The sequence below is a fragment of the Triticum urartu genome, chromosome 7A, assembly GCF_056163025.1.
Source record: "Triticum urartu cultivar PI428250 chromosome 7A, HENAU_Tu73, whole genome shotgun sequence".
Classification (NCBI taxonomy): Eukaryota; Viridiplantae; Streptophyta; class Magnoliopsida; order Poales; family Poaceae; genus Triticum; species Triticum urartu.
The window spans coordinates 151,035,335-151,048,536 of NC_141879.1; the positions used below are offsets into that span (position 1 = coordinate 151,035,335).

At 45.4% G+C, this 13,202-nt stretch overlaps 1 pseudogene; it reads left to right on the plus strand.

The window, feature by feature from the left end:
* Nucleotides 1-7,790: 7,790 nt before the first annotated feature.
* LOC147958689 (uncharacterized) lies at nt 7,791-8,748 on the plus strand (annotated as a pseudogene).
* Nucleotides 8,749-13,202: the final 4,454 nt, after the last annotated feature.

Here is a 13,202-nt window from a genome sequence, read left to right on the forward strand (position 1 = left end):
ATTGTGCTTCCAGCTCACATGGTTAAGCACCTCACTGGAGAAAGCCGAAAACTGACTGTCACAATAAGCGTAAACTGGTCAGCGATCCGATGACGGTGTTAAATGACGGGCCATTCATAACAATGGCCGAAGTGTTTGCGGCTTGACCTCGACTGTCGCCGAACACTACCGGGGGCTATTAACTGGCCTCCCAAACTAAATCCTCGATATTTTGCTCTTACATTGGAGCTGAGGTTTCATGATCATGCTTAGCATGACAACCCAAAGAAAGGAACCGATAGCGGGACTATTTTCTTTGGAAGACATTTCTTCTGTTAAACAGTAATATAACATATCTCTCTGCGTACCTTTGTTTATAAAACCGCATGGCCAGATTGCCTTGTTTGTTGTAAATCTTTGCCCTCATAAAGGCTTTATAAAGTAGGAGAAACACTCCTCGGCTATTGGCCGAGGAGGTGGAAGCCGATGGTCGGTCAACAAAGTTTGGTACAATGCGGATCCAAACATTAATGATGTAAAGTACTTGGATACATAGAGTCATTACACATAATTTGTGATTTTGCTATGGATATCAATCCTTAATTCGGCCACCCGTGCCCGCATTAAGACTCGTGGGCTACTGGGCTTCGGGCTTATTATTTACAAATATTAAAGGGGCACATCGATCCCCTGATCTGGTGTTGCCACTCGACCAGTGTCTCGGGGGCTACTGCATTGCCTGTCCAATGCAGAAAATTTTAAGTGTAATACAGTTTCCGAGGAGATTTTGATCCTCAGGTTGGTCGGCCGCACCCAACCTGAGTCTCGAGGACTGAGCACGCCGCTTTTTGTGTCTCAAAGTATTCTGCCGAGCTAGGACTTGATCCTCAGACCGATTTTGCAAATCAACCTGAGTCTCAACGGCTATTGGGATCAGCGGTCTTATGTCATCCTTCATGTGCATCTCGGGTTTTAGACCGATACCCACCTTGAGGGCTACTGGCTATATATTTCGGCAGAGAATAAATTGCACCAATCAAAAATATTGACAAAAATCGGCCCACATTCGGGGTGGTGCACCACCTCGGAAGCAGTTTGGCATAAAGCTCGGGCGCTAGTGGCTGGCTCCATAGAGGGCATTTCCGGCATTAAGCTCGGCTAAACTCCTTCAAACTTCTTTGAACCAAGGTGATTTACGACACCTCGGATACAGTCCGGCGGTGGAGCTCGGATACATAGTCCGGCGTTGGAGCTCGGATACAGTTCGGCGTTGGAGCTCGGATACATAGTCCGGCGTTGGAGCTCGGATACAGTCCGACGTTGGAGCTCGGATACATATTCCGGCGTTGGAGCTCGGATACATTCCGGCGTTAGAGCTGGGAAGCGGTCTGGCGTTGGTGCTCGGCTGCAAAAGATACCTCGAATGCAGTCTGGCGTTGGAGCTCGGACGCAAGAGGACGCTGCCGCCCAGGAACAACTTCAAACCCGAGGTGTGGCATAAAAATAACAAGACATTGATAAAGGCCAGAAACTTAAAGGGGCTCCTCGGATACCCGACGTGTGAACTCGTCGAATGCATTTCGGCGATCCTCAAGATCGAAGATGAGAAGATTTGTTGAACCAGTTTTCAAGACCGACGACCGAAGATGAAGAACGGTTCAGAAGAATCAAGGAGCGTCCCTAACTTGAAGACAGGTTCAGGGGGCTACTGACGGTGTCCTAGACTAGGGGGGTACTCACCACGTCATCTCCCGATCTGTTAGATTGGGCCGAGGACCCCCATGGCCGTATACTCATGGGCCAGTTCGGACAGCTGCCGCATACAAGGAAGATTCCACAAGACTTGGCGATCAAGACAAGGACTCCTCCCCACCGACGTATTCGGCTAGGACTCTTGTTATCCTAGGCCTCTGGTGCATTATATAAACCGAGGCCAGGCTAGTCAATAGATCATATACAACATACAATCATACCATAGGCTAGCTTCTAGGGTTTAGCCTCTCTGATCTCGTGGTAGATCTACTCTTGTACTACCCATATCATCAATATTAATCAAGCAGGACGTAGGGTTTTACCTCCATCAAGAGGGCCCGAACCTGGGTAAAACATCGCGTCCCCTGCCTCCTGTTACCATCTGCTTTAGACGCACAGTTCGGGACCCCCTACCCGAGATCCGCCGGTTTTGACACCGACACTTGCCATTACTCCTTTGTCTCCTACCTCTCTCACCGCATATTCTGATGCAGACTGGGCAGGATGTCCGGATACTCGTCGTTCCACTTCGGGATATTGTGATTACTTGGGTGATAATTTGATTTCATGGTCTTCGAAGAGGCAGTTCATTGTTTACAGGTCGTCTGCGGAGGCTGAGTATCGCTCGGTCGCTCATGCTGTGGCTGAAACTATCTGGCTTCGGCAACTTCTCACTGAGCTCCATCGTCCAGTGCATCAGGCTACCATTGTGTACCGTGATAATGTGTCAGCAGTGTACATGTCATCTAATCTTGTTCAGCACCGCAGAACTAAGCATATAGAGATTGACATTCATTTTGTAAGAGAGAGGGTAGCTTTAGGGCATTCTCCATGTCCCGACTATGGCGCAGTTCACTGACATCTTCACCAAGGGGCTCCCGTCCGCGACCTTCCTCGACATATGCTCCAGTCTCAACGTCGTCGAAGCCACCGCTGACACTGCGGGAGGCTATTAGAGTGTGGACTCGGTCTGCCCTCACCTCCCACGATCGAGGCCACGATCATCTCCACGCCCCAGCTATTGTAGCACCAGCAACTCTATATGTACCCCCCTCCATGTACTCTCAATACAAGGAATGAAAACACTCTATTAATCTTCAGAATCAATCAAGAGAGGCAAAAGTTGTTGTGATCAGAACCCTGATTCGCCTCACGATGCTAAACGCGAACGCGGAGAGGGAACGCAGCTGGGGAGGGGGGACGGGTGAGGACGCATGCATACATACCCTGCGAGGGGAAGCTGGAGACGACGAACTCGCGGGCCCAGCGGCGATCGCCGGTGTCGGCGTCCTCGTCCTCGCCGTCGCTTGAGTCGTCGTCGTACCAGCGGGGCTCCTTGCCTTGGGTGCTGCAGGTGGGGGTTGGCCGCGGTGGTGCGGAGCGCGTAGAAGGCCACGATCACACCGGGCGCGGACGGCTCGGCGAGGAGCTTCTTGGGGAGGCTGAGCAGTGCGACACCGTTGCAAGCGACGATGGAAGCCATGGTCTCTCTCCCCCCCTCTCTCTTCTCTCTATCTCCTATGATTTTGGATTCTGGTGGAGGGGGCGCGAAACGGAAAGGGGCTTTCTTGGGGGAGGGGATGGAGGGTGTTTAGAAGGTTCTGGAGAGATCCGTTCGGGCCTTGAGTCTCCCAGAAAGATCGGCAGACCACAGCTGTACTATTCGCGCTAGTTGATTTACGATTAGGGCACCATGGATGAGTACTAACCTTTTTCCTAAAACCTAAAAAGTGCAGTTGCGCTCATTAGTCTTACAAAGCACACGCGCTCGCGCGCCGTCCGATCGACATCACATGGCCGCGCGCTTCCCAGGTGAAACCGCTCGTTTTTATAGATGCGTGCGCCAGGTGGCACCTGGTCGTGGCGTCGGGGTCGAGACCCGTTGGGTGTCTAGGTGGTCGTGGGTCCCTCCAGTTCTTCTGCCCTCCCTACTCCCATCTCCTCCCTATTTTGAAACTGCTCCCGAGCGCAGGGAGCGCACCCCATTTCCTTTCAATCCCCCCAAATCCAGAGCAGCCGGCGGCGTCGCTGCGATTCGGCGACCGTCTTCTGCCGGAGTGAGAAAGGGATAGCGTGCGCGACGTGAAGGGAGGGGTTAAGCGGCCAGGTGCGCGTCGGGGTGGCGACCGGGGCCATATGACTACAACCACAGCACACAACAGTCAGGGGTAGAAGGCGCTACAGTGCCGGAGATGCGGCCGAGGAGGAACGACGCGCGTGCCTGCGCCGTGCTGTTGGCGTGGAGGAGCAGAATCGCCGTGCTGTTGGCGCGGAGGGCAAAATCGCCGTGAGCAAACCTCCCAGGTCAGTTCATCGATCCCATTGTGTAGGCTTGTCAGATCCACCGAGTTTTGGGCGAAATTGATGAGTACATTTTGCCCTTGTAAGAGATTAACTGATGCATAGGTTAACTGATTAGGAATGGATTAAGCACTCGGTTAGATTTGGTTTGGGTACTGGTGAGATAGGATTCGAGGGGAATTCAAGGCTTGGTGATGCTCAGTAGGTGTCGTGGTGTGTGGAGGGAGAGGGAGGGGGACATTCTCCTGCATTGGTTGTAGATCTGCTGACTTGCCCAACAACTGCTCATATTGTTGTACCTTTTTTTACATGCAACAAATGTACCTATTTGTGTTTGAACAAGGCAATGTTTGATGCTGTAGGCTCCTTTGTTGAATGTGTGTGTATGAGGTTGTGTGCTGGGGTTTGACGCCCACGTTTTTTTACAGATATGTCTTCGCTTAAATTTTGTGATTCAGTTGTCAGGCTTGCTTGAGTTTTATGAGTTAGTTTCCTGACATGCCCTCATCTGTTGCCTAGTGCATTTGTGCAATGCCTGACTTTTGCTCAAGTTTTGTGAGTCAGTTTCCTGACATGCCATCATCTATTTGCCCAATGCATTTGTGCAATGTCAGGCTTGCTCAAGTTTTTGTGAGTTAGTTGCCTGACATGTCATCATCTCTAGCCTAGTGCATTTGTGCAATTTCTGGCTTGCTCAAGTTTTGTGAGTCAGTTGCCTGACATGCCATCATCTGTTGCCCAATGCATTTGTGCAATGTCAAGCTTGCTCAAGTTTTTGTGAGTTAGTTGCCTGACATGTCATCATCTGTAGCCTAGTGCATTTGTGCAATGTCTAATTTTGCGAGTCAGTTGCCTAACATGCCATCATCTGTTCCCTAGTAGTCACAATTTTTTTCAGGCACCTGATGTGTAACTGATTTTTCTTGCTCCTTGTAGTCATTTTTTACTTAAGTTTGTATTAATGTTGTAACATACTGAAAATCAGATAGTTTACAACCCTTTTCATTGTCCACTTTTTTGTAATTTGCTTTTTGCTTAGTTTAGTAGGAATTTAGTCAAATGACTTTGTTGGATGATATACAGTCTTTTCAGAACCATTTTTTTTCTTTTTTATGATGATGCTCATTGTTTGTCCTTTATATACGCAACAGAAAAATAGATGGCTGGGACAAGTCATAAGTCAAAACAAGATGGACCTCCTGGATCAAGTCATGATGACCTTGCATCTCATGGCAATGAAGAGCATCAAACATAGGTGTGCACATCCCCAGGAAGTTTTATGTTCTTTTTGTACATAACTGATTTTGTTTTTCATTTTTACTGATTTATGTGGTTTCCGTTTTCCAACCACAGAGCGGTGCACCAATAATTGGCTACAATCGTCAGAGAACTAAAATAGTTATTGCATGGGGGAAGCGTCCTGATGATATTATTAGTAACGAGAGCCAAGCTGCAGATGTTGGGAATGCAAATGTTGAAGGTGCAGATGCCGACCAACCTCCAAAACCAAAACGCTAGAAGATGGTTGGAACTAAGATATTTGCATAGTTGCCTCAGTTTTACTAAACAGTTGCCCATCAATGCTGTCTAAGTTGCTTTTCCTGTGATGAACATTATTTGCTAATTCCCTTTTTTTGTTTTTTTCTGTGCAATAGGATCGTAGTAACAGGGAAGCCCTACAAGGCTCTTCAAGTTGAACAAGGAGTTGGTTCCTAAGCAAAAGAGTGTCATCATTGGAAAAGAATTTAGTGGCATTCTGGACCTTGCAGCGAGTAGCATGCCAGGAGATCTTAGCCAATGGATAATGAAGCATTACGACCCTGAGATTTCGCAGATAGTCATTCCAGAAAGGGGAAGATTCTTGTAGATGCCACAAGTGTCCGTAGGATATGGGGTTTGCCAAATAGGGGCAGGAAGGTGTGCTTTGAGAATCGGCCTGAAATCACAAAGGCAATGTAGAGTATTTACAATATCACACCCAAGAACTCCCCAACTCTCACAGCATGGTGCAAGATGATCAAAGATATGGGAGGATCTCATGATGATGACTTTGTTCGCGCTTGGCTAGCTCTTGTTTTTTCATGCTTCCTTGCCCCTTCAACTAGTTTAAGTATTTCCCCAAAAAGCTTCCCGGCGGTCATGGATGCCAATGGAATAATGGAAAGCAATATATGCGAGTTTGTTGTTGATCAACTAAAGCTTGCATTCACTTCAGGTCATGGCAACAAGAAGGTTGTTTGTTGTTGTGTTTTCCACCTCGTTGTAAGTGCTTCAAGCTATTTTGCTTTTTTAAGTATCCATTGTTTTCTTTTCTTTTTTCTATTTTTGCAATCATTAGCTAACTTAAACTTTGTGTTCTTTTTCTTGTCATGACGCAACTGTTGTATCTAGACTCATTGGATGTTGATGAGCCAATCTCGAACTTGGTACCAAGGGTTTCAGTTTGGAATTCAGATTTAATTTCCAAAGTTATCAAGAAGGATAGGAAGGCTCCGGGAGAATACGGCAATTTGCGGGTAACTTAATTTTTCTATTTTAGGAGATATATTATTTTTAGGCAACACTACCATGCTAGAGTAGCCAATTCACTTTGAAAGACCAAGCAAACTAATACAATTTTTTGGGCAATTGCTTTACATATATTTCAAGTAGGTTCAAGTAGTTTTCAGTCTTCTTTGAACCTTTTGTTGTCATGCACACACTTGGATAATGTTACATGAAGAAGTTTTGGTACTAACGACAGCTGTTGTAGTTCATTTTTTTGAAATGAATAGTAGGCAAACATTGCATTTTTAGCTCTTTTTGTGTGCAATTTACATGTTGAAAAGTAGCAAGTTTCTCCAACAACACAAGCAACTCATGTTCTGAAAACTAGCAAGTTGCGTACCACTCCTACATCTTCGCTGCATACTAAATCTTAAGTATCCACTAATAGTAGGCAACAGGAAAGTGGGATAGTGGATGCAGGAAATTTCAGACAATTAGTAGTGCCATTTTCTTCATTTCCCACTTATTTTTTGGTATGGAAGTGCCAGAATTGTTGTCACTCATTTTTTTAATCTTCTTTGACTATAAACCACCAGCTCAAGACGGAGTTTTCCCGGTGTGCGGATGATAGCTTGTTTGGAAGTATGGACCATATCACCAAATTTGTTGCCACAAGATTGCCCGAGTCGTATGACAAAACAATAAGTTATCCAGCAGCCATTTTTCCCTCTTATTGTTCTTTACTTTTTCATTCCCATTTGTACATTCACCCATTTTTTGTCTCTTCGATAGAAGATTTGTACTTATCATGTTCTCTACCATCCACTTTTATGTTTTGCAGAAGCAAAAGAAGCTCACAGGGTTGGTGCACGAAATGTGTTCCATAATTTCACATGCAGTGGGGAAGCTCATGACTAGGATTGGGAGGATAGATGAAGATGAATGGGGGGGGGAGGGAGATAGATCCTATTACTATGGAGACATGCAGGTAGCAGTCTAAGAGAAGCCGTGATCGAGTACCAGCCGGCAGAGACATCTTACCAAGTGAGGAGTCGTTTAATTTCGACAGCGATGACATCGAGGGAGTCGATAGTGAAAGTGAGGGAGATGGTGGTGATAAAGGTAATGATGAAAGCGATCACGATGGCAATTTGGACAACGATGATGGTGATGATTTTGTAAACGAGGAGGAACAAAGTGGCGTTAAGGGGAAACCAAGTAGTGAGGGAGCACGACGAGCGGTGGATCACCACGAGAGGGCAAGTGTTGACATGGGGAGGGAAGACGGAACTGATGGAAACAAGGACAATGAAGATGATGAAGATGAAGAGGATGATGAAAAAGAAGAGGATGAATGAAAGGAAGACGATGATGACGAAGAAGGTGATGGGAACGATAAAGGCAAGGAAGATGATGGGCAGGGAAAGGATGATGATGATGATGATGATGATGATGATGACAGTGGAGGTGGCAACGGTGGCTCAGGCGGCAATGGTGGCTCCGGTGAGGATGAGGATGCCGCAGATGAAAAACCAGACAGCAATGATGATGAACAATGCATGCTGTAATTTCTAATTGAAAAGAAGAGAGATAGAAAGCCAAAAGGACTGGATGAGGCATATAGCATCTCTATCAGAGACCTTGTGATGACAGACTTCAAAACTACTGTTTCTCCAAAACCACGCTTCCCTGTTTTTGAAATGAAAGAAATGTTGGATATTGATTACATATCCATGGCAACCGAAGTGAGGAGGATGTTCGAAGAGATGTTGAGGGGAAAAGACTTGGACATGGTCTTCACATTCAACCCTAAGGAAATATGCCCAAAGCCGATTCGCGAGAAAATAATGAGAAATTGGTGCTCTAAATGAAGTTATAGAACCAAAGAAAGTTTGTCAAAACCAACTACCACCACTCCCGCCATCAAAGAAGATGAACAAAACTGTCAGTTTCATATTAGAGCCATCTGTGATGAATGAAACAACAATGCATCCGCAAGCATATCGTGTAGAAAATTCCGGATATGGCCAAGGGGAAAAGGCAAGGCAGCCAGCCATGAAAAAATCTAGTCCTTCTCAGCAGCAACAACAGAAAAATTCTGAAACAAAAGAGGCAATTCATGGGAATGACAAAACACAGTTGGTAAAGAATACGCCATCAAGCTCAGCAGTACCACCGTGCGGCAATGATGGAGATGAGGCAGTATCTACAGGGGCAGCTCCAAAGTAGTCCCAATGTCAAGCAAGTGGATCACATATTCTGGGAACTCAGTCCAAGCAGGAAGCAAGACCATCTGGTTTTCATGCATGTCTTGCAAAGGGAACACTTGCCCCCACAAAAGTAAGACCATCTCAACTTAAAAAGGGACCTACACTGGCAGTAAGCACAAAAAACCATATTGGAACACAACCACTAGGTGACTTAAACGGCCAAGTGCCTTTTCCGTCTCGAGGAAATGTGGTGCAGTCAGCCAATGTTATCCAGATGGTCAAGGTGCAAGACTTCAAGGCATCACCTGAGGCTGTAGCATTTAATTATGCAGGACAGGAAAAGGAGAAAGAGAACATCCCTCCGGTGTCATGTATGGAGATCAAAAGGATACCAGACGACATCGCTGTAACCATGGGAAAAAGTTCGGAACAAAGGTTGCTAATAGACCTAGGAAAATTGCCCGACTGTTCAACTATGGTTGCCCAACCTGAGGCCACAAGTGTTCCAGAAGTAATAGAAGCAATTGGCCAGAGGAACACTTCCCATTTCTCTGATGTGGAGGAGTGGTACCATGAGTTCATGCGTGTTAGTGGGAAGACAACCAATGCACTAGAAATCAACGTTCTAGATGTGAGTGAGCTATTTGCAAGGTGTGTTGATCCAAACAACATGAATCCCCAAATCAACTCCACAAATCACACTTCAGCAAATATAGATCAACAACATTTTCAGCAAAGGAACACCGAAAGATCAAATGCTTTTTACAGAGAGTACTGCCCGGCACCAAGTTTCGATCTAGGCATAGATGATTTGCCCACATCATCTGTAGACAACAGAGCACATCAACATGTTGGGTCAAGCACATTTGCTGAGCATGAGTTCAAGGAACTTTTAGTACATACCCAACCAATCATTGAAATAATTTATGACGATCATGTGTTGGACCTTGAAGGCATATATGAACCGTGTGCAGAAGCTGAAGGAAAGGCAAGTAAGTTTGACGCAAGCTGTTCAGTTGGAATTTCCTCACCAAATGCATACCAAATACCTAAAATGTTCCAACCAAGGAGAAGTGGGATCAGGCAGCAAGATTTATAGCAGTAGTAGCTCAGGAGAGATCCATCCACATCAAAACGGTAATTGAATATGGCAAATACTTTGTCACAGTTAGGGAGCTTGCAAACTCAATGAAGAAGGAATGTTTTGTCTTGAGCCATGTAATGGAAGTTGGCATAGAATCTGTAATGATGAACTTGCCACTAGACTCAAAGAAGCTCGTGATGCCCCTCAGGTTTTCGGTAAGAAAACGCGAAGCAGTTAATATTGTAGTTTTGCGATTCTTTCTTTTTCTTTTTTTTTCATAACAGGTCATGGTCATGTCCGCATTATTTTTTCACTAGGTTCAGATGCAAAACATGGAATTGAATGGCAAGGAGCTCATTTCCCGGTTCAAGAAGTCGAATCGCTTGGACCGTAAAGACATGGTAAGTTAATGGTTTCTTGGTTTCTTACCACTGCATTATATATATATATATATCATTTTTTTGCTCAAATCTTTCTCACACAAATGTAAATATTTTTAGGGGGGCAAGTTGCCTACACTCATGAAATGCTTTCTCTGGCAAGTTGCTTACATAATTGCATAACTTTCCTGTGCATCTTTTGGCAGGTTGCTTACATAAGTGCATAACTTGCCTATGCATCTTTTTTTTGGCAAGTTGCTCACATAAGTGCATAACTTGCATGTGCATCTTTTGCTTCTTCAGTCCACGTATTAATTTGCGAGAGCACATAGAAAAAGTTGCTTACATCCATCCTCTAGCATGGTTTTATTTTTTTACAATAGTACCTATACACGTGTATAAGTATTTGAAGTTGCCTTTTTTTACTAACCCCAGTTTTTTTCTAAGAGATTATGTTCCCAGTTTTAGAGAACATTGACAAGTCAAAGCCAGTTACATGCAATCATTATTTATTTCTAATGTGAACATAAGGGACCGACGTTTTGAGGTTCTTGATTCTTGGAGGTCGCTCCAGAACAAGACTCTAGATGTTTGCGCAAGGAAAATGGTTGCAAGTTTTCGGGCTCTATGGGAAGAGCACTACGCCACCTCCCATGTCTTGTTGGATGACTTTGGGCTTACCAACATCGACATTCCAAAACAAAAAAACTGAGTAAGCATCCATTTTTCACATAAAACTCTGCTTTTGTTCAGACTTTTACAAGTGACGAAATACTACATAGAGTAAACTAGCTAACTAGAAAAGTTTTTTTTGAATATTGTCTAGGTTCGACTGTGGTGTTTTTGCTCTTACGCTAGCAAACAATTGGGAGGCAAGGGCTATTCCAAAATTCACAGTTGAGGATGTCCCAAACATCAGGAAACAACTGACCAACACATGGGTTGACAACAGGCACAACAAGGCTCCATGGAAAGCCATGCTCAAGTTAGCATAGGTCAGTTTTTTTCTCCCCTCACGCGTACTACATCATGTAAATGCATGCGAATTTTCTTGCATTGTGAATTTTGGACCGTCGGGGGAGTTGCCTGTATAAGAACTTGGACCAGGCAACTCAAATAGCATAAACAGGCAATTTAATCTTTAATGTGAGGCAAGTTAATCAGAAGAACCCATAGAAGATACCTAAATATTATGATCATCACACAACCAGGAGATTATTGCATCTTCAACATTACAGAATTGCCTGTATAGATTTTTTGCCAGGCAATACAAAGCACACAACAGGCAACTCAAATTCATAACCAGGCAATTCAAATTCTAATCTGAGGCAAGTTACTCACAAGAGGCCATAAACCAGAAATAATAGTTTAGGATGTTCAAACATACAGACCCACAATAGTTCAATTTGTCAATGCCATCTGGTCATTGTGTGACCATCACACCAATCTGGTCGTGCAATTTGCACCACTGTAGTTAACAGACCCACAATAGCTACATTTGTTCTTTCTCTTCGGATGCAGCTCAAGTGCCGATTGAATTCTTTTTGACTTTGCTCTACCTTTTGTAGATGATTTTGGAGGGTCTCTAGGAATTTCAGGGCCAGGTGTGGTAGTAGGTCTTCCAAACTATGGTTCAACCATCGTAGTACCTTACGCGGCCGCAACAACTGCATGTAGAGATGCAATACTGAGTGGCTGGTGTGCATGTCCACCAGGAGCTTGCACAATAGGAGACGAAAGTGCATTGCCACTTTCTTCTTGTGTAGTTTAAGAACTGGGACGCTGTCCATACCCGCCATCAATTGTTGCTGATGATCCAGGCGATGGTGCAAGGCCAGGACTAGTCGCATACATTGTGTTTGCTGCGTTAGGCCCCCGTGATGGTTGAATAGCCCCCATAGGTTGTGGTGCAGGCCAGGTTGCTGGTCTAGGACCCATAGGAGGTGGCGCATGCCCTCTTGCTAGTGTTGCATCCCTCAAAAGCTGTGGCGCACCTCCTCTTACTGTTTGCACAGACCTTGCCATTGTCAAGCCCCTAAAAAGGTGTGGTGCAGCTCCACTATTTAGTGGCACATATCCTGACAGTTACTGTACAGGCCACCAGCTTTGTACTGGAGGCCCCCTGGGCAGTGGTACAACCCCCCTGGTCATCGTTGTAGCCCTCAACGTTGTAACTTGTTGATGTCCACCTTCACTCATAGAGTTACCAGCTAACATTGCTACGTTTTTTCTCTGCAGTGCAGAAGTAGGTGGCTGCTGCCTAGGTCCAAAAGGGGCTTGTGCAGGTTCGTCAAGACGCATAGCAGGGCCACTAGTTTCCCGAGTGTTACTCGGTGGTGGCGCAGAAGTAGGTGGCTGCTGCCTAGGTCCAGAAGGGGCTTGTGCATGTCCTGCAGGACGCACCGCAGGGCCACTAGTTGCCCGAGTGTTACTCGGTGGTGTTGCAGAACCACCAGCTGATGGTGGAGGACCACCAGAGGGCCCACTTGTTGGTGCTGCCGGTTTCTTCTTCCTTGACATGTTGAGATTTTTTGATTTCATGACGCGCACTACGCATATGTTTCTTTACAATATCCGTCGCAACATCTGACGCACTAGCAACCCGAGCAAGACTACCAAAATCCATCATCAAATTTGCATGTCTGAGTTCCTTCTTCGACTGTGGTGGCATCTCATCGGGTTGCTCTTCGACAACAGGGGGTGCATTGGAAATTGCCAAAGGTGTCCATCTTCTAAGTATATACTGCGCTGGGATTTCATCAACAACAAGTTGGTTGAAAACTTTCAAGATATGGCAGCAAAGCATGCCGTCCCTCTCAATCTTGCAGGAGTCACATCTGTAGTCTCCAGCACTAGCTTTCACCATGACAAAATAGCCCCTAGAACCATATTTGGCAACGCACTCTTGATTTGGGTAAACCTCATTCAAGTTTTCACCATGCAGTCGCACGTTGTACCTTGTAGTCAACTGAAACTAATCACGAAACTTCTCGTACAAGTCCCTAGTAT